The sequence below is a fragment of the Schistocerca gregaria genome, chromosome 8, assembly GCF_023897955.1.
Source record: "Schistocerca gregaria isolate iqSchGreg1 chromosome 8, iqSchGreg1.2, whole genome shotgun sequence".
Lineage (NCBI taxonomy): Eukaryota > Metazoa > Arthropoda > Insecta > Orthoptera > Acrididae > Schistocerca > Schistocerca gregaria.
The window spans coordinates 293220278-293240343 of record NC_064927.1 but is presented as its reverse complement, the minus strand read 5'-3'; the positions used below and the strand labels follow the sequence as shown (position 1 = coordinate 293240343).

Sequence of the window (20066 nt, the reverse complement as noted above, 5' to 3'; positions counted from 1 at the left end):
CCAAAGAAGAGCGGCTCGTTTCGTGACAGGGTTATTTGGTAAGCGTGATAGCGCTACGGAGGTTCGCAGAAGAGCTTCTGTAAAGTTTGGAAGGTAGGAGACGAGATACTGGCAGAAGTAAAGCTGTGAGTACCGGGCGTGAGTCGTGCTTCGGTAGCTCAGATGGTAGAGCACTTGCCCGCGAAAGGCAAAGGTCCCGAGTTCGAGTCTCGGTCGGGCACACAGTTTTAATCTGCCAGGAAGTTTCATATCAGCGCACACTCCGCTGCAGAGTGAAAATCTCATTCTGCCTACGGAGATGTTTAGCAAAACTCAAGTGGCAGTCTCTGCAAGAGAGGCGATCTGCATCGCAGTGTTGCTTGCTGTCCAGGTTTCGAGAGGGTGCGTTTCTGGATGAGGTATTGAATATATTGCTTCCCCCTACTTATACCTCCCGAGGAGATCACGAATGTAAAATTAGAGAGATTCGAGCGCGCACGGAAGCTTGGAGGTAATGCAATGGCACGTAAAGTGCCCTGCGCCACACACCGTTGGGTGGCTTGCGGAGTATAAATGTAGATATAGATGTAGAGCAGTGGAGGACCTGTAACACTTCTTTGGTGTACGCCAGATGTTACTTTCCGTCGATTATTACGATCTTTGACCTTTCTGAGTGGAAATCAGAAATTCAGTCGCACAACTGAGACGATACTTCGTATACGTGGTATATGATTTGAAGTATCTTGTCAGAAACTATTCTTCGTAACTATAATTTTCTGTGTTTAGCAATCGCTCCACTAAGTCTCTCTCGTGACGGTCTGCATTATGATGCTACAGATGGCCTACTAGGTGAGATGAGACAGTGGATTTAGGTCCTGAATTACTGTCCCATCGGGAATAAATAAAGTTGTCGGCAGCGTTTTGAAGTTAACGTGGCACAGTATCTGCGGTTAACGAGAGCCTCCTTGAGGACTGGCGACAACTCTAATAGCCCCAGGCGAGCGTGGGGTTTTCCGAGGGGTGGTCGCCAAAACGTGTTTCTCTTCTAAGAACGAGGTGGCAGGGATTTGAACGAGAGCTTGCCTACCTGGGCGCATTGCAGCCTCGGCTCGCCTAACCTGAATGCCGTGCAAAATTGGATCCTGCGGTTCTCGACGGTGTCTTATACCATATCCGAAACCTGTGAACAACTTATATGTAATTTTGGACGAACTCAGCCGTATAGGAAAACGCTGTCGCCACGTCGTGGAAGATTTCCGCTTGCATCTAAGCTCTTCAGAAATTTTAGAATATTATTCCGTAGGATGGGAAACGTGCAAACACTCGCTCTGCCCCAACCTCGACTGCTGCGATGTTATTAAAAACGGCGCGAGTAGTGAAAACTCTGGATGGTTTGAATTAAGGATGAATGTGTGCTGCAACATCCGTCTATTTGGCAACGTCAGTGCGTCACACTTCCTGTTAGGAGGGATGCGACCAGGCAAGTTATGCGAGTCTACTTCTCATCGGCTCCTTAAGTGTGCGCGCACGCCGATATCTACAGCTGCATCTACATTTGTACCCTGGAAACTACTGTAAAGTACATGGCACAGGGTACATCCCATTGCATCAGTTATTAGTATTTCCTTCCGTTCCATTCACTTATGCGTGCGGAAAGAATGACTGTTTAAGTGCCTCTGTGTATGCTATTATTAATCTAGTTTTGCCCTCAGAATCCCACTGTGAGCAATATATAAAGGGGATAGCATATCCGTAGAATCATCAGTTAAAGCCAGTTCTTGAAACTTTGTGAGTAGGCTTTCTCAGCAGTTTCCGTCTGTCTTCAAGAGTCTGCCAGTTCAACTTCTCCAGCCTCCCTGTGACACACTCCTACATTTCAAACAAACACGTAACCAGTCGTGCTGCTCTTCTTTGTATACGTCCAATATCCCCCGTTAGACCTAGTTGGTACGGGTGCCACACACTTGAACAGTATTCTAGAATGCGTCACACGAGTGATTTGTAAGCAGTCTTCTCTGTAGACTGACTGCAGTTCCCCAGTATTCTACCACTAAAAGGAAGTCTGCTACCTATTTTACTCATGTGACCATTCAATTTCATATCCTTCCAAAGCGTTACGCCCAGGTGTTTGTAGGAGTTGACCGATTCTGACTGACTCATTGATATTGTAGGATGTTGCGCTTGTTCGTTTTGTGAAGTGGACAATTTTACGTCTACAGCAGGGATCAAGTGCCTAACAACTCCTCATAATCGAAGCGCAAGGACTCATTTAGCTAGTATCGTAGTTGCGGCCATCCATAAAACAAGAACATTCGCAAACTACATCTCTGTTGCCGCTGTCCGCCTCTGGAACAATCTACCCTGCTCTGTGTGAAAATCCAGTGCATTACATCTAAGTCCATACTCTGCAAACCACCGCGAAGTTCATGGCAGAAAGTACAACCTATTGTACCACTTATTACAGTTTATTCCCGTTGTGTTTACGTACGGTGCGCGGGAAGAACCATTGTTTGAATGCCTCCATGCATGCTGTAATTATTCCAATCTTGCCCTCTCGATCCCTACGGGAGCGAAACTAGGGAATTACAGTATATACCTAGAGTCATCATTTAAAACCGGTATTGTACTGTTGCGTTTAAGAAATGTGGTTGGCGAAGCATTCCCTTTTGTCAATGTCAAAACTTGTTGAAAATTAACATATATGACCAGCTTTGTCTCTGTCACACATTAAAGCAGATCCCTCCTATTTCTTCAGTTATGCTCCATTTTCATTTCGTTCCTGTCAGTTAAGCTACTTTGTCCCTGCCTCTCTTCATTACTTGTGTTCCTCATTTCTCCCTCTCCCAACCCGTCGCCTCCCGCTCGTTGCCACCAGTCCCCTTATCGTAAACCTACCTGACTGCCTTTCTAGTTCTACTTTTCATGAACTAATATGAACTCTGCCGTTTTTCCACAGACGCTATGTTCCAGTACTAAGAAATACTTCGAAGAAAACGACCCATGATGCACAGCCAGCACTGATTCAGAAATTATAGTTATTGTGAAACACAACTGGCTCTTTAATCACACAAAGTAATGAGTGCTGTCGACAGGGGGTCTCAACCTGTTTCCATATTTCTAGATTTTCAGAACTCTTTTGACAGCGTTCCTCACAAGCGGCTTCTAATCAAAATGCGTGGTCATGGATTATCGTCGCAGCTGTGTAGATTGATAATTTCCTATAAGAAAGACGACATTTCGTGGCAACTGACGAGAAGTCATCTAGTGAAACCGAAGCTATATCTGGGGTTGCCCCAAGTAGCGTTATAGGTCCTCTGCTGTTCCGAATCCATATGTATGATTTAGGAGAAAACGGAGCAGCCCTCTTAGATTGTTTGCGGATGATGCTGTCGTTTACTGTATCGTAAAGTTATCAAAGTATAAAAACTACTTAGAAAACTATTTAGAAAAGATGTCTCCATGGCACGAAAAGCGACAGTTGATCCTGAAAAATAAAGAAGTGAGGTTCCCCGCATGAATACTAAAAACATATATTAAATTTCGGTTACATGATAAATCACACAAAGTTTTAGACTTTCGATTCAGCAAAATACCTGAGGATTACAATTGCGAACATCTTAAACTGGACCCATGACACAGAAAATGTTGTGGGCAAGGCGACGCAAAGACTGCGTTTTATTGGCAGGGAGATGCAACAAATCTGCTAAAGACACTCCCTAAGCTGGGGTTGTCCGATCCCGGATCCTTATAAATAAGATTGAGGGAAAACTTCGAAAAAGTTCAAAGAACAGCTCGTTTTGTATTGTTATGCCGATGGGGAGAGTGTCACAGACGCGAAAAGCGAATTTTTATGGAAATAATTAAAACAAAGCCATTGTCGGTTGTGGCGAGATCCTTTCTCGAATTTACGTTAAGCAACTTCCATCCCTGAGTGTCAAAATGTTTTGTTGACTCTCACTTATATGGGGAGAATGACCACTGCGATAAAATAAGAGGAATAAGAATTCGCACGGAAGATTTACGTGAGCACTTTTTTGAAAGCTATTCGAGTCTGGAACGATAGAGACATAGTCTGAAAGTAGTTCTATGGATCGTCTGACAAATACTCAAGAAAGGACTGCCGAGTAATCACGTAGATGTAGCCTAGATGTAGGTTTACGGCTGGTCTGAGTGGCCGAGCGGTTCTAGGCGCTACAGTCGGGAACCGCGAGACCGCTACGGTCGCAGGTTCGGATCCTGCCTCGGACATGGATGTGTGTGATGTCCTTAGGTTAGTTAGGTTTACGTAGTTCTCATTTCTAGGGGACTGATGACCTCAGAAGTTGAGTCCCATAGTGCTTAGAGCCATTTGTACCATTTTTTATTTGTAAGTGTTGTGTCCACATGAGTTGTACGCCTTTTTACATTACTAGTGTCTCGATCTACATACACATTCCGCAAACCGTCGTTTACCACTGCTAGTCGTTTGCTCTCCTGTTCCACTTGTAAATACAGCAGGGAAAAATGACTATCCATCTGCCTCCGTACCGACCCTAACCTCTCTAACCTTATTTTGTGGTTCTTACTCAAATTCAAATGGTTCAAATGGCTCTTAGCACTATGGAACTTAACATCTTTGGTCATCAGTCCCCTAGCACTTAGAACTACTTAAACCTAACTAACCTAAGGACAATACACAACACCCAGCCATCACGAGGCAAAGAAAATCCCTGACCCCGCCGGCAATCGAACCCGGGAACCCGGGCGTGGGAAGCCAGAACGCTACCGCACGACCACGAGATGCGGGCGGTTCTTACTCGAAACGTACGTTAATGGCAGCAAAGCCGTTCTCTAGCCAGCCTGAAACGCCGGTACTCTAAGGGACAACATACGGGGTTCTATTATGTCAACATAAAATAATGTATGTAGACTGCCAGGTCAAATGTAAGTGAGCGCCTGAAGGCCTTAATCGTAATCTAAATACTTCGATAAGTAATTAAGAAAATATTATTCCCTTTGGGCTCCGATACAAGAACTGCTCTTTCCAAGGAAGCCAGACAAGAGCTTCAGTATAGGCGCAACAAAAGGTGGCTAGAAAAAGGGAGCTCTTCTTTACCATGTCCACGTCCACTATTGCGTCCTTCGACATGCTATTGTCAAATTGACTACGAGGCATCGCCTCACTGTTTGGGTAATTAAATTTCGCGTAATTCAGGTCACTAAATCATAGTGTAGAATATACTATAGTCAGCATATCATACGTAATTTTCTAAAATGTGAATTGTTTGCTGTGTACGTACTATGGAGCTCTTTAAGAAAACTCCCAGCTAGATGACTGCTGGAATTACTTTAATCGATAGAAATGAAAGGACGTCGACCGTTATTAACTGATTGTTGACCACTGCTAACTTGAAATGGCAAACATTGTTTATTGCGTCTGCATCTGCGAGAGCAGACGACAGCTCAAATGTTCTGTGTCGTTTATTTTGGGATCGTCCTATTTATTTATGTGTTAGACCTATTAAGCACAGTGTTTTCTGCCGTGTAAAGTTGGCCGCAATCGGAAAGTAGTTAATATGGCATTCAATCGAAGAAGCTACTCCCAAGGGCCACCAAGCCGGAAATATTCTTACAATATCGGTTGTTATAATTGGACGACATTCTTTTCTCGAAATTATTGCTTCAATCTAACTTACAAGCCTTCAAAAAAGATTAACGAAGACTGGGTACTTTACGCAGTCAAGGCAAAGGGCAGGTGAGACCTACCCAAGGACCCATCCTGGCTCCCACAGGCCTGTATAAAAGGCTACACAGTGTGCGTCAGGAGGAAAGATACATGCTATTAGTGATTCTGAATAAAAAACATTATCTGGAGATACGCCCTACTCCGAATGGTTTCTGAGATAGAAGACATTTAATGTATATGGTCACTTATTTTGCTGTATTGTTCATACATTGTCATTGTTTAGCACGCATTACAGCAGTGTACGGGAAGCTGAGTCGAACGATTTGGTACGGGACACTTGTGGCCCATCAAGACGTGAAATTGCCACAAACTGGCCTACAAAAACTACCTAAGCTATAGCGCACTCGTGCCGCGCGAGATTTTCGCGCAAACTATTAGTCCTAGAGAAAAAGAGGAATTGGACCTTTTTTTGTAGGAAATTTAATGTAGTATAATTTTGTACTGCGAAACGGTTCTGCTGGAGGGTGCGGCTTTCGAGTTATTCAAGAAAAACGTACAAAAGTGATATTAAATACGTTCTTTCTCGGGAGCTATTCAGAATAGGGCAAATGTCCCAATAAAGTTTTATGTTCAGGATCACTAACACTATCACCCTCAAAGCATGTACCTTTCCTTCTGACTCACCCTGCATAATGCATAAAAGAACTGATCATGCTCTTGAAAACAACGAAAAAATCTAGGAAATTACAGTCAGCTAAATTAGTTGCGTTGCTTATTAATGACAAGTTCTAAACGATGTATTTTCTGAAAAATTTAGAGAAATTATAGCTTTTACGTTAAATCGACAACGCTGGACGCTATGCAGTATGAGCTGAATAAAAAAAATGCGTATTACTGTTTCAGAAAACATGGCTTATCCTTCAAATGACAGTATTGCACAAGGGCTTTGCTGGAAATGAAACATGCACACATGTGTAACACGACAACTTTCTTCGGGTACCAGTCCAATGATCTGTCAGGTAAAACGGAATAGTCTCCACCTTCCGATTCTGTAGCCAATAGCCGCAGGTACCCGGGAACAACAGAAAAGAGACTGGGCACTCTGCTGCACCATTGTTCTGCAAAGTTTCCTTCTGTGTTGAGTTTATGTCAGTGCAAAAGGACTCGATGAAATTTCCTTTCAACGGTGTGACATCAAGAGAAATGCAAGTTATGTAATGACTCCTGAAGCCTTAGTATTTCTCATTGTGGTAGTCTACGTTAACATACAGGGTTAAAGGAAATGTCATCGTTTTGTGAGAATTCTATAATGAATAAAAAGGCTGTACTTCAGACTCCAAGGAGAAGGGGAGTTGGCCAGTACCCCATCATGCCGCTTTCACACCCCCCCCCCCCCCCTCCTCCCTGTACTACCTTGTGGACGTCCATGGAGCAGATTGCCACTAGTTTAGACTTAGAAAGCCCCAAATTTCCCACGTTCCTACGATAATAGTTACATCGGGTACCCCTATTGTCTTTTGCCGAAACTGACAAGTTTGGGTTTGATACCCAACCCTAACTTTATCTATTCTAATTACCACTTCCTTGTGTCCACTTGCTTGCACGTCTAGTTCATAATGGAAGTAGGGCTACTGTGTCAATATTTACTGTTTGCTTTGAGAGGAAAGATACAAACAAAGATTCCGACACACGATGTGTTTACAACATACTATATCTAAGCAGCAGTTATTAAAGACATAGGAATTTCCTAATGGAGTCACTTCGTAAGCTAAATTATGAAGTCGCGCACTGGCGAAATTACTTGCGAACATGTTCTGACAAGCGGGACTGCTGGTACAAACAAAGAGTCCGAGGCACAAGGTGTTTACGGCATACAATTGTCAAGGCAGCGGTTATTAAAGACATAGGAATTTCCTAACAGAGTTACTTCGTAAACTAAATTATAAAGCCGCGGATTGGCGATATTACTTACGAACGTGTTATGATGCGTGTAACGGCTGGCTGCATTGGATATTTTGCTTCCTAGTGATATATTTAAGTAATTTCGTCAGAGAGTCAACAACTTCAATTTTTTCTGTGAGATAACAGTATGGCGTGTCCTTTCATCTCTTCGAGTGCTACATTCTTTACTTCTGACGTTCCAAACATACGGATAACGCCTGTAAACTTCTTTGGAATACTGGCGAGTGTCAGTCAGTTCACGAGACTTGATAACGTTTACTTTGAAGTAGAAGATAACACGTTCCCCTCCAAATCTGAGACAGTTTCTAGTTCACACGCACCGATTTGTCTTTGCAGTCGTGATTTGCACACATATATTTGAGCAATTCCGCTTAAACTTGAGACTCCTGCAAGGACAGATCACAGATATCGGGTCTGTATTTAAGATCTTGCCTCAGCAGTCGTGAAATTGCAGTTTATGGCAAGGAGGAGTCAGGTTCATAGTGAAAGTTGGCGAGAAATTGCAGTGAATGAGAATACGAATCGGCAATCCCCTACACTTCAAGATGAATATATTAATTCCAAATCCCAGGAAGGCAGGTACTGAATATTACCGCAGCATCTGTTTAACAAATCATAGTTATATAAACCGATATAAATTATTTACGGTAGACGGAAAAAAATTGTTAGAAGCCGACCTAGGCGAACATGAGTTTCTGTTCCCGAGAAATATAGGAACACGCTAGGCAATGCTAACCATTCTACTTGTAGTGGTCTTCAGTTCGAGAACTGATTCAATGCAGCTCTCCATACTAGCTTCCTTCAACTTACCGTAGAAGACATAGTGAAGGAAGGCAAACGTATGTTTATAGCATATGGTCATCTAGAGAAAACTTTTGACAATGATGACTGGAATACACCTTTGAAATTCTGAAGGTAACACGGATAAAATATAAGGAGTGAAGACAACATGTGCAGAAACGAGACTGTAGTTTTAAGGATGGGAGGACATAAAAGGAAATCAGTTGAGCGAAATGGATAGTGTCGTGAAACGAGGTTATAAGATGAATAACAACAATGGCTCTGAGTACTATGGGACTTAACATCTGTGGTCATCAGTCCCCTAGTGCTTAGAACTACTTAAACCTAACTAACCTAAGGACATCACACACATCCATGCCCGAGGCAGGATTCGAACCTGCGACCGTAGCAGTCGCGCGGTTCCGGACTGAGCGCCTTAACCGCGAGACCACCGCGGCCGGCTCTGGAAGTATCTTTCTGGAGTGTAGCTTCCGCAGAAGGGAAACGTGGGCAATCAACAGTTCAGATCAGAACGAAATAGAATAGTTATGAAATTATTAAATATTAACCTATATGACACATAAAGTGGTTAGTCAGTTTTCTGATGATGAGGCTGTGTATCTCAAAATGATTCATGCAGACTTTGTAAGTATATATCTATTTTGTTGCCTATAATTTTAGTCTCACGTGTCTTTCTCCTTGAGTCGCAGGGGAGAAAACGAGAAGGCCTGTGGATGCAAGTGAACGCTGCCTTAGTGGTGATCAGTCACTGATCTGTTGTGTGAACTCCGGAAAATTATGTAGATGATAACAACAGTAAGCAACTCGAGTCATATCTTGCAAGTAATGGAGCCGCCAACGACACTATAAAACTTGATGGTAACCGAGCACCAGCTCTGCAGAACTTCCTGCATTTCGCTACGGACTTCTGGCATTGCGATCTTCCTATACACAAAGCATCTCCCACGAACAGCGTCACGGAACTTCCGAATTTATCCATTATATCATTTTCATATATTGTAAACGCTAACTACAACACTTTCCTTGCGGTGTTTCTGAAGTTAGTTTTATAACTGTCGTTTTCGTCCGGTTAAGAACAATGCTTTGAGTTCCGTCTGCTAAGAAGTCCTGTCTGCAGTCACAAATTCTGATTGATGCTCTCGTATTTTGCTCACTAAACTTGAATGTGGATCGGTTTCGAGTGCCTATCGAAAGTGAAGTACAGCACCAACCTGGGGACTGGTTGTATACGGGGTTCTGGATATTATGGACTATCAGAGCGTGCTGAGTTTCGAAAAGTATCTGTCTGCGGATTCTATGTTGATTTTTAAACACATTTTCGTATTCCAAGAACGTCACCAATAACGAGCATAAAACCTCTTCCATTGTTCTACAAGCGACCGTGATAAATGTAATCCTTCCTGTGCATGAAGGCTGTGATATCTGTAGTGTGCATTCAAATGACAGACACGGTTTTTCATTGTAACAGGCATATTTTATTTTTTCTTTCTTCAGTTATGTGTACATGTAGGTATTTGACATTTTCGGGCATGAAACGCTATTTCGAAGACAGATACTGAATAGAGAGAGAGAGTCAGATGATAAGTAAACACATTAAGTCAGGCTTGGATAAGGCATTCACTTTCTCTTTTCCTCATTACCAATTACAGCTGCAATGCTTGCCAGTTAGCTTCTTTCCCTTGGACAGTTTTCTTTTCACTGGGCAACCGAAGTGATACACAGATATAGAAACAGGCACCGTATGAACAGAGTACAATGTAGACATGTCTGATTATCTCGGCGCGCCCTCGAAATGCGTGTTGTCACTCGAACACGTAAAGATAAAATAGTGCTTAATACAATAAAAAAAATTTCATTTGCTTAATTAAAACCGTAATAGAGATAAATATAAACATCATTTTCGCCCTTTTTATTGCTCATGAAAACCACACTTTGCATATTGTACCACTATACAGCAAGACCTTCAGAGGTGGTGGTCCTGATGGCTGTACACGCGGGTACCTCTAATACCCGGTAGCACGCCCTCTTGCATTGATGCAATCCAGTATTCGTCGTGGCATAGTATCCACAAGTTCATCAAGGTTGGTCCAGATTGTCGCACTCCTCAACGGCGATTCGGAGTAGATCCCTCAGAGTGGTTGGTGGGTCACTTCGTCCATAAACAGCCCTTTTCAATCCATCCAAGTCATGTTCGATAGGGTTAATGTCTGGAGAACATGCTGGCCGCTCTGGTCGAGCGATGTCGTTATCCTGAAGAAAGTCATTCAAAACATGTGCACGACGGGGGCGCGAATTGTCGCCCATGAAGACGAATGCCTCGCCAATATGCTGCCGATACGGTTGCACTATCGGTTGGAGGATGGCATTCACGTTTCTTACAGCTATTACGGCGCCTTCCATGACCACCAGCGGCGTACGTCGGCCCCACATAATGCCACCCCAAAATAGCAGGGAACTCCATTTTGATGCACTCGCAGGACAGTGTGTCTAAGGCGTTCAGCGCGACCGAGTTGCCTAAAGACACTTCTCGGACAATTGTCTGGTTGAAGGTATATGCGACACTTATCGGTGGAAAGAACGTGATGCCGAGCGGTTCATTCGGCATGTTGTTGGGCCCATCTGTACTGCGCTGCATGGTGTCGTGGTTGCAAAGGTGGACCTTGCCGTGGACGTCGGAAGTGAAGTTGCGCATCATGCAGCCTATTGCGCACAGTTTGAGTCGTAACACGACGTCCTATGGTTACACGAACAGCATTATTCAACATGGTGGTGTAGCTGTCCGGGTTCCTCCGAGCCATAATCCGTAGGTAGCGGCATCCACTGTAGTATTATCCTTTGGCGGCCTGAGCGAGACATGGCATCGACAGTTCCTGTCTCTGCGTGTCTCCCACATGTCCGAACAACATCGTTTTGGTTCACTCCGAGACACCTGGACACTTCCCTTGCTGAGAGCTCTTCCTGGCAGGAAGTAACAACGCGGACGGTATATCGAACCGCGGTATTGCCCGTCTAGGACATGGTTGAACACAGACAACACGAGCCGTGTACCTCCTTCCTGGTGTAATAACTGGAACTGCTCGGCTGTCCGACCCCCTTCGTCTAGTAGGCGCTGCTCATGCATGGTTGTTTATATCTTTGGGCGGGTTTAGTGACATCTCTGAACAGTCAAATGGATTGTGTCTATGGTACAATATTCACAGTCAACGTCTATTTTCAGGAGTTCTGGGAACCGTGGTGATGCAAAACTTTTTTTGATGTGTGTATTTGCCAAAAGAATGTCAGCTGGCATCCCTGGCTCACGAAGTCCAGCTGCTATTCTGCCTCCTGGTTAGCTCAGCTGATAACTTGAGACAGGTCACGTGATAATACTTATTCACGTCCGGCTGACGGGAACGTGAAGTTCAGTGCCAGTCATAGAAATGCTGTCACTATCAATATGCTGTATGTCTGACTGTGCGCAAGATTGTGTTCCAGGAAGTTCCTTCGTTAACATTCGGGGATGTTTCTTCACTTATTAAATCGGTTGGTTGAACGTCCTGAGCCATTTTCACAATGAACGGAGACTGATGGGCGAGTTTACTTCGTCGCTTTTCTTGAAAGTCGGCTAATAGTAGGAGCAATCTCTGAAAACGTCCGTACTGATTATTGTCGCGAGTTAACTACCGCTCCTTGTGACGGTCCACAATTACTGTAAGAGGTTAAGTTCGTAAAATATCGAAGTCTAGAACCATAGTGAACAGAAGGCATGCCCTGACTGTGCGCCACCCTTAGGCGGACTGAACGTTCGGTATCTTGCTGTAGCGTCTAGCGTGTGGTCAGTCTTACTCTTATCAACGCAGCGGCAGTCATATTATCAGCAGAGATACGAGCGAAGTGCGGACTTAGTATTGATACAGCGTTACACGAAATACTTGAGATGGGCAGTCGACCTGATAGTACGGCGTCCTGTAAACTGCACCCAGTGAAATCTGTGCCCTGAAAAAGTCGAGGAAAGGTCTCCCCGTCCCATTCTCACAACTTGCCCGGCAGGCAGAAGAGCCGGGGGCTCTCGTGGAAAATATATGTGGCTCCTTTCTTGTCGAAACAGCCAGACCTCGTCTGCGTCCCGACACAAAGTTCGCTCTGACTTTCCATACGGCACAATTTATTCGTGAAATTGGAAGCAGAAAAGCAATCTGGGATCTAAGTTGCGAAGAATACCGTGGTATTGATGTGGAGAGGCAACATAGAGGAAATCGCAAATATGATATGTGAGGAGCATACGACTGAAAAAGAAAAGAGTGAATTTGGTAAGTCATTTTTATATATTACATAATAACAATTTGATATATGTACCATAAGGGAGAAGAGTGTCTCACTGTACACTAAATAATTATATAAACTAAATCTCATGGAAGCTGTAACGTCTCTTAACAAAACACATATTATACATGGTAAAAAAGGAGGAAAGAATAATTAAACTGGATGATTGTAATTGCGTGGACAACGATTGTGTGAACTTTATGTAATAAAGAGAAAGCATTATGTGTCATGTTTTATACTTGTATAGAATTATGTACCTATTTTTTTAAAGATAATATCTGTGTCGGCGAGTGCTGAAACCGCCACAGACGATAATTATTAAATATCAAACAAAGATGAGAATATGTCACAATGAGTATAAATAGTAGTGACCGAACATTAATTTCTCTGTCGTCTTCTTGGAGTTACGTGAGTAGTAAGAGCCTGTGATGTTATATTGTATGCTTGTGTAGCATTCTTTTGTCAAGATTGAGAGACGTACACCATTAGGTACTGATTTGTAAAGGTGTGTAATAATTTAATCTGTCTAAATGTTTTGAATAGAGTTACTTAGTGAAACGTTGCATTATGATTTGTAATAAGCTTGCCTGGTATTTTATCCCATCCTTTTAACACATTTTCAGCTATTTAAATATTATTCGTGGTGCAGAGCTGCGCTACGAACGAACGAGCCGCTGCCGCGGCGCATTCAAACTCCAAACGCGCAAACCAATCATACCGCAAAGAAGCGGACTGGAAATAGTGAACTAAAATTATTTCTATCAGCTTTCGGAATTGCAGAGCAAAGCAGTAGATTTTATGATGTGTTTTACAGGTGTACGTGGGCTGCGGATGATATATTATTAACAGTGCAAAAAGATAATTTACCTTCATAACATAAAAGAAATCTTGCTGTGCGTAGTTCTGGTCTGGCAAACATTACAATAACAACATCTTTTTCTCTGATAATAGTCTCATGTTCTCGTGTTAGTCGTGGTACTTATTGGTGTTTTACTGTTAACAAAAAATCCACTGCAAACTTTTGATGTTGAACAAACATTGCGTACTGTAACCTCAGTATTGATAACGAAATAATTTTCAGTAACCTTTTCAATAACTATAAAATAATGAAGATATGATGAGCTACTATAGCGAGTTACAGTAACGAAACAATGTTTTTTTTATAGAAAGCCAGATCCAGAATAATAAGAACATAATGTATTTTGTTTTGTTGAAAATTAATGATCCAAAGAAAGTCACAGCACAGCATCCCTAAAAAGTATTTCAGGGCTCTATCAGTAGCAACATATTTTATCTCATATTTTAGCAATAACGAAGCAGAAAAAGCCAGCGAAAAAGCAATAATGGTTATATGATCTAATTGACATGTGTACTTGCTACCCCAGTGCAATTCTATTTTGGCATTCTAGCGGATCTGAATTCGTAAAATAATCCGCAAAACAGATTACGCTGAGGGTCGCTGCCTGTAGGACCAGGGGGAACTTCCAGTTGTGGAGGAACGTACAGCGTCTCTTCAAATTTACAGTCCTCTTATTCTCTCACATAATTATGTAAAACACAGCATGCTTTTATTATGGCAATTGCAAATTCTTCTCGTGCATGTATGTGACAATGAAAAATTCTCCATTTATTTGCCAGAATGCAAAGTGTGCTTTCTATAAACCGCTTAGCCCGACGCGTTAGATAGTTATAGAATCCTTTGTTGTTTGTTAAATCCTTCGTCTGTAAGGACGCATTAAATTTTCAGACATGCCAACTGCCTCGTCTCCGACAAAGACTTACGACGTCGGTACTCCATTCTTTGATATGGGGCTTGTCTCCGATATTTGCAAATGTTCACTGACGAATTTTTCATGCAAAATTGGTCGCTTAAAGTGATGAGTCGCAACTATTTCCAACATATATGTAAGCGAACTTATAATCTGCATCGCATAAAGATATAAAAGAAAGGAAAAATAATTTTTATAATTATAGTAAAGTGACCAAAGGCATAAATGCAGTGTAATGAAAAGTCATGACAAAGATACGACAGCAAATAGCTACAGAAAAGCAAAGGAGAGGAAATAGTATAAAGGTATAGAACACTGATGCGGACAAACTGAAAGATAATGAAAATTCATTAAACTCCAAAACAGATTTGAATTTCTAATAATGCAGGAAAATCTCGACACTGAAAGCCAGTGGGAAATGATGAAAATAAATATGGAATCAGCAGCAGTAGAAGTTTGCAGAAAAAAAGACGGGGGCGAAATTCATGATTCTGTGAAGAGTGTGAGCAAAACATGAAAGAGAGAAAGTAGCAAAGAAAAATACCCGCAGGAAGATTCGGACAAAAACAAAGAAGCATATGAAAATAATAATAGGAAACCAATAATTTTCTGAGACTAAAAAGGTAAAACGTTTCATTATTTCTGCCCCAATTTTTATTCTTATAGTTGATGATTTAATGAAAATTTTAAAGGTATGGGATCTGGTTAAACTGAAAGAACCAGGCGTTGTAGAGAGTTTCAGAGGGAGAATTAGGGAGCGAACTTAATCGATGAAAGGAGGAAATATAAAAATGTAATAAACGTCTAAAATTGAGACTTACAGGAAGTGCAAAATAGCTAAGCAGGAACGGCTAGAGGACAAATGTAAGAATGTAGAAGCATACATCACTACTGGTAAGATATACAGGAAAATTAAAGAGATCTTTCGAGAAAAGAGAACCACCTGTACGAATATCAAGAGCTCAGATGGAAAACCAGTCCTAAGCACAGAAAGGAAAGCAGAAAGTTGGAAGGAGTACATAGAGAATCTATACAAGCGAGATGTACTTGAGGACAATATTATGGACTTGGAAGAGGACGTAGATGAAGATGGGAAGGGGGATTTGATACTGAGTGAAGAATTTGACAAAGCACTGGAAGGCTTAAGTCGAAACAAGGTCCCAGAAGTAGACAACATTCCGTTAGAGCTACTGATAGCCTTAGGAGAGCCAGCCAAGACAGAACTTTCCATCTGGTGAGCAAGATGTTAAATACATGAAAACTTCAAGAAGAATTTAGTAATTCCAATTGCAAAGAAAGCAGGTGCTGACAGGTGTGAAAATTATTGAACTATCAGTTTAATAAGTCACGATTGCAAAATACGAACTCGAATACTTTATAGAAGAACGAAAAAAACTGGTAGAAGCCAACCTTGGGGAAGATCAGTTTGGATTCCTGAGAAATGTAGGAACACGAGGCAATACTGACCCTACGGCTTCTTATAGAAGGTAAGTTAAGGAAAGATAAACCTACGTTTATAGCATTTTTAGACTTAGAGAAGGCTTTTGACTGTTCACTGGAATACCCTCTTTCAAATCCAAAATGCGGCAGTGGTAAAATATAGGGAGCGAAAGGCTATTTACAATTTGTACAGAAACCAGATGGCAGTTATAAGGGTCGAGGGGCATGAAAGGAAAGCAGCAGTTAAACGGAATGAACAGTGTCTTGAAAGGAGGATATAAGACGAACATCAACAAAGCGAAACGAGGATAATGGAATGTAGTCGAATTAAATCAGTTGATTGCTGAGGGAATTAGATTAGGAAATGAGATACTTAAAGTACTAGTGGGTTTTGCTACTTAGGAAGCAAAATAACTGATAATGGTCGAAGTAGGGAGGATATAAAATGTAGACTGGCAATGGCAAGAAAAGCGTTTCTGACGAAGAGAAATTTGTTAACATCGAGTATAGATGTCCTACCTGAAAGTATTTGTATGGGTATAGCCATGTATGGAAGTGAAATATGGACGATAAACAGTTTAGACAAGAGGAGAAGCTTTTGAGATATGGTGCTACAGAAGAAAGCTGCAGATTAGGTGGGTAGGTCATGAAACTAATGAGGTGATACTGATTAGAACTGGGAAGAAGAGAATTTGTGGTACAACGTGATTAGAAGAAGGGATCGGTAGGTAGGACACATTCTGAGGCATCAAGGGATCACCAGTTTAGTACTGGAGGGAAGCGTGGGGGGTAAAAATCGTAGAGGGAGACCAAGAAATGAATACAGTAAGCAGATTGAGAGGGATGTAGGTTGCAGAAGTTTCTTGAATATGAAGGGGCTTGCATAGGATAGAGTAGCATGGAGAGCTTCATCAAACCAGGCTTTGGACTAAAGACCACAACAACAACAAAAGCAGCAACAAATGGTTCAAATGGCTCTGAGCACTATGGGACTTAACTTCTGAGGTCATCAGTCCCCTAGAACTTAGAACTACTTAAACCTAACTAACCTAAGGACATCACACACACCCATGCTCGAGGCAGGATTCGAACCTGCGATATTAACGGCCGCGTGGTTCCAGACTGTAGCCCCTAGAACCGTTCGGCCACCTCGGCCGGCAAAAACAACAACAATTGATATAGTAACGACGTGTAAAAAAACAGAAAACTTTATTGTAATGAAGAAGATACGATTTTGATAGGTGTTGAAAGACTGCATTTAACATGCAGAAAAAATGTTCAAATGCGTGTGTAATCTTATGGAACTTAACTGCTAAGGTCATCAGTCCCTAAGCTTACATGCTACTTAACCTAAATTATCCTAAGGACAAACACACGCACACCCATGCCCAAGGGAGGACTCGAACCTCCATGACTGCAGCGCCCTTAGACCGCTCGGCTAATCCCGCGCGCCGACATGCTGAAACCTCCGTAAGTTGTAATGTAATAATGGTGAATGCAAAATCACAGAGAGTAAATGAAATAGTGCTGCTTTTTATCTTCTTCTTGCCGTTTGGAGCTCGAGGTGAGCATATGTAAGTGCAGTAACTGTAACTACATTTGTTTGATAACGGTTATTTAAATCTATCTGTTATGTCGGCTCCGTTATTTACGCTGTTCTCTCCTCATGTTCCAGACCAATATAGGAGAGGTTTTTGGCGGATTGTTCGGACACGAACGATCGGACATAATCACTGTCCTTTCGTTAATTACTTTTTCAATTAAGCGCCCTAACCCACTTGAGATATTTATTCCGATCATTTCTGGGCTGTATGCAATATTTTGCAATTAAACATGCGCGGATCAGATCTTTTTCCGTTCCCGAACAATACCGTCTGTCAGTTCAGACAACGGTCTAATGCCGCGCAGATCTACCAATAAAAATACAGAGGGTGGAGTTCAATAAGGTAAATTTTTGTGCTCAAGCACGGAAACTTCTCTGTGACACACCATATTGTACAATTTTTAGTAAAATTATCAATTCTCAACGGGGGTTTTCTCTATGTTGCGGCATTTCTATTGTTCTGAAGTGCCCAATTTGTAAATTGTTAAGTTCTAGCCGCTCCTTTGAGTAACGCCTCTGTGGTTCTCTTCCAGAGACTTAGGGGGGAGGGGGAAACGCTTCATCTGGCGCCCAACGTGGGGCATGAAAAATTGTCTGAAAATTTCTATTATTGTTTGTGATTGTCTCTTGTCTTTCTCTTTCATGCTCAAAAAATGTGCTGGAGCGATGTTATATCTTCAGGAATATCGTTGGAATGAAACGTGTAAATATATAAAGAAGAAATTTTATTGTGTGATATGATGAAGCGGTAACACATCAAAGAAGAAAAGAGAGAAACTAAGGGAAGGGAAACCTTGGTCTGTTGCTCGCACCTCGAAAATCACAATCTTTTCTTTTATTTAAATATCTTACTGAACAGGCCATAACTTAAATTAAATGATTATAAGTTCTGTGTTGAGAGACACTGAATTCTGTTAATTGCTTTGTTGTAAGAGACCGTGACGAATATGGCAGCATTTCGGCAGCGCGCTGATAAGATGAAGCGTTGATAACCTTTTTCCTGTTTTTTTTTTTTTTCTTCTAAAGAGCATCCCTCTTGTTCAACAGCAATTAGAAATAATTTTTATGCTCGTAATCGTTACACTTGTAATTTGTATTACAACAGAAATCAGTTTCAAATAGCATTGATATTTCAATATAACGACCAAAAGAGGGAAACACTTACTAGTGGATCCAGAAAATCAAATGAATGTTGAATTTGATGCCAACGCCGGCAACAGGGGAAATGAACTCCGCCATTCCTGAAAGAGAATGAAATTCACAGCAGTAAGTAACGAAGAAATTTCTGAAATGAGAAAATGCAGACCCATTCACAATGCTATTTAAGAAAATCGCAATAATGATTAATAAGCGCGACCAGGAAATGGCCGCGCAAATGAGCGAGCGTGATAGTTTGCCGCGCAAATAAAGAATACTGTAGCAGAACGTGATAAACAGTTTTCTGCACAAATAGTACTTTTGTTGAGCGTGACTAACACTTGACCACGCGAATTTCCTCTCAAATAGATAACACCCTTGCAGAAAGGGACAATGAATTTGCTGCTCAAATTAATACCACTGTTACTGAGCGAAATAAAGAATTAGCCTCTCGCATTGATACCCGTTTGTGAAGTGTTTTTGTCGAAATTTCGGAACTTAAGAAAACCTACGAAGGCATACCGGGGGTACTGAAGAAGTTAACAAGCGATGTACAGTCACTGCAGACAACGCAGCCAAGCAAAGAAACCACTGTATATTAGGTGTCTCATAGAGTTAAGAGTTTAGTACTTGACCCTGAGGAAGTGTACGTGAGCGCTTAGAAGTTCAAAGTCAAATATTTTCCAATTAATCTACTGAATAGTTGGTAGAAAAATACGAAGAGATTAACTAAAGTTAGTTAGGTTTAAGTAGTTCTCAGTTCTAGGGGACTGATGACCACAGCAGTTGAGTCCCATAGTGCTCAGAGCCATTTTTTTTTTTTATTAACTAAAAGTTAACTACCGAGTGGAAGATACTGTATAGTGAGTTAATGCAGAGGTAACACATGAATCGGATGCTGTGGATGAAACTACAGCATTCAAAATGAGATCGCAGATGTAAAGCGTGTACTGAATCTTCACGTTCGTGAGTGACGGGAACACGTCTCTACTCAAGTGACTGACTTGCACCGCGACATTACGGGGAATAAGGCTGGGGTCACACGAATGGAATTTTTGAGAAACGTAAGCTACACGGTAATGGGCGCACTGCTATGGTGCTCGGGCTGGATGCGTTAGTCCACGAGGGGTGGAACGGCTGCGGCTGCGGCATTTCGCCGCCTGTAGCGACATCGCCCATAGCGAGCCAGAAATCATGCGGCGGTAGCTGCAGTGTGTATATAGGTCACGAGGATCATTTGGGCAGTTAACGCGGGCAGTACAGCAGTGTGGGAATAGGGCCAGGGGACAATAGGCAAGTCAGTGCTGTGAGCGGAGCAGAGTGGGCAGCTGACAGACAACAGGCAGCGATTTGCGCGTGGCTACAAAGTGTCCACTACGACGTGTCCTGTAGATACTGAGGAAACGGA

The 20066-nt window shown here is 42.1% G+C and overlaps 1 protein-coding gene across 1 annotated transcript in view; it reads right to left on the bottom strand.

Annotated features, from left to right (window-relative positions):
* The window catches only part of LOC126284161 (uncharacterized), a 440490-nt gene extending 421764 nt beyond the window's left edge, over window positions 1-18726 (bottom strand). The window contains exon 1 of the mRNA XM_049982884.1: window positions 18687-18726. The gene's annotated coding sequence lies outside the window, so the exon portion shown is untranslated. The remainder of the gene's footprint in view (window positions 1-18686) is intronic.
* Between the last annotated feature and the right edge of the window lie 1340 nt (window positions 18727-20066).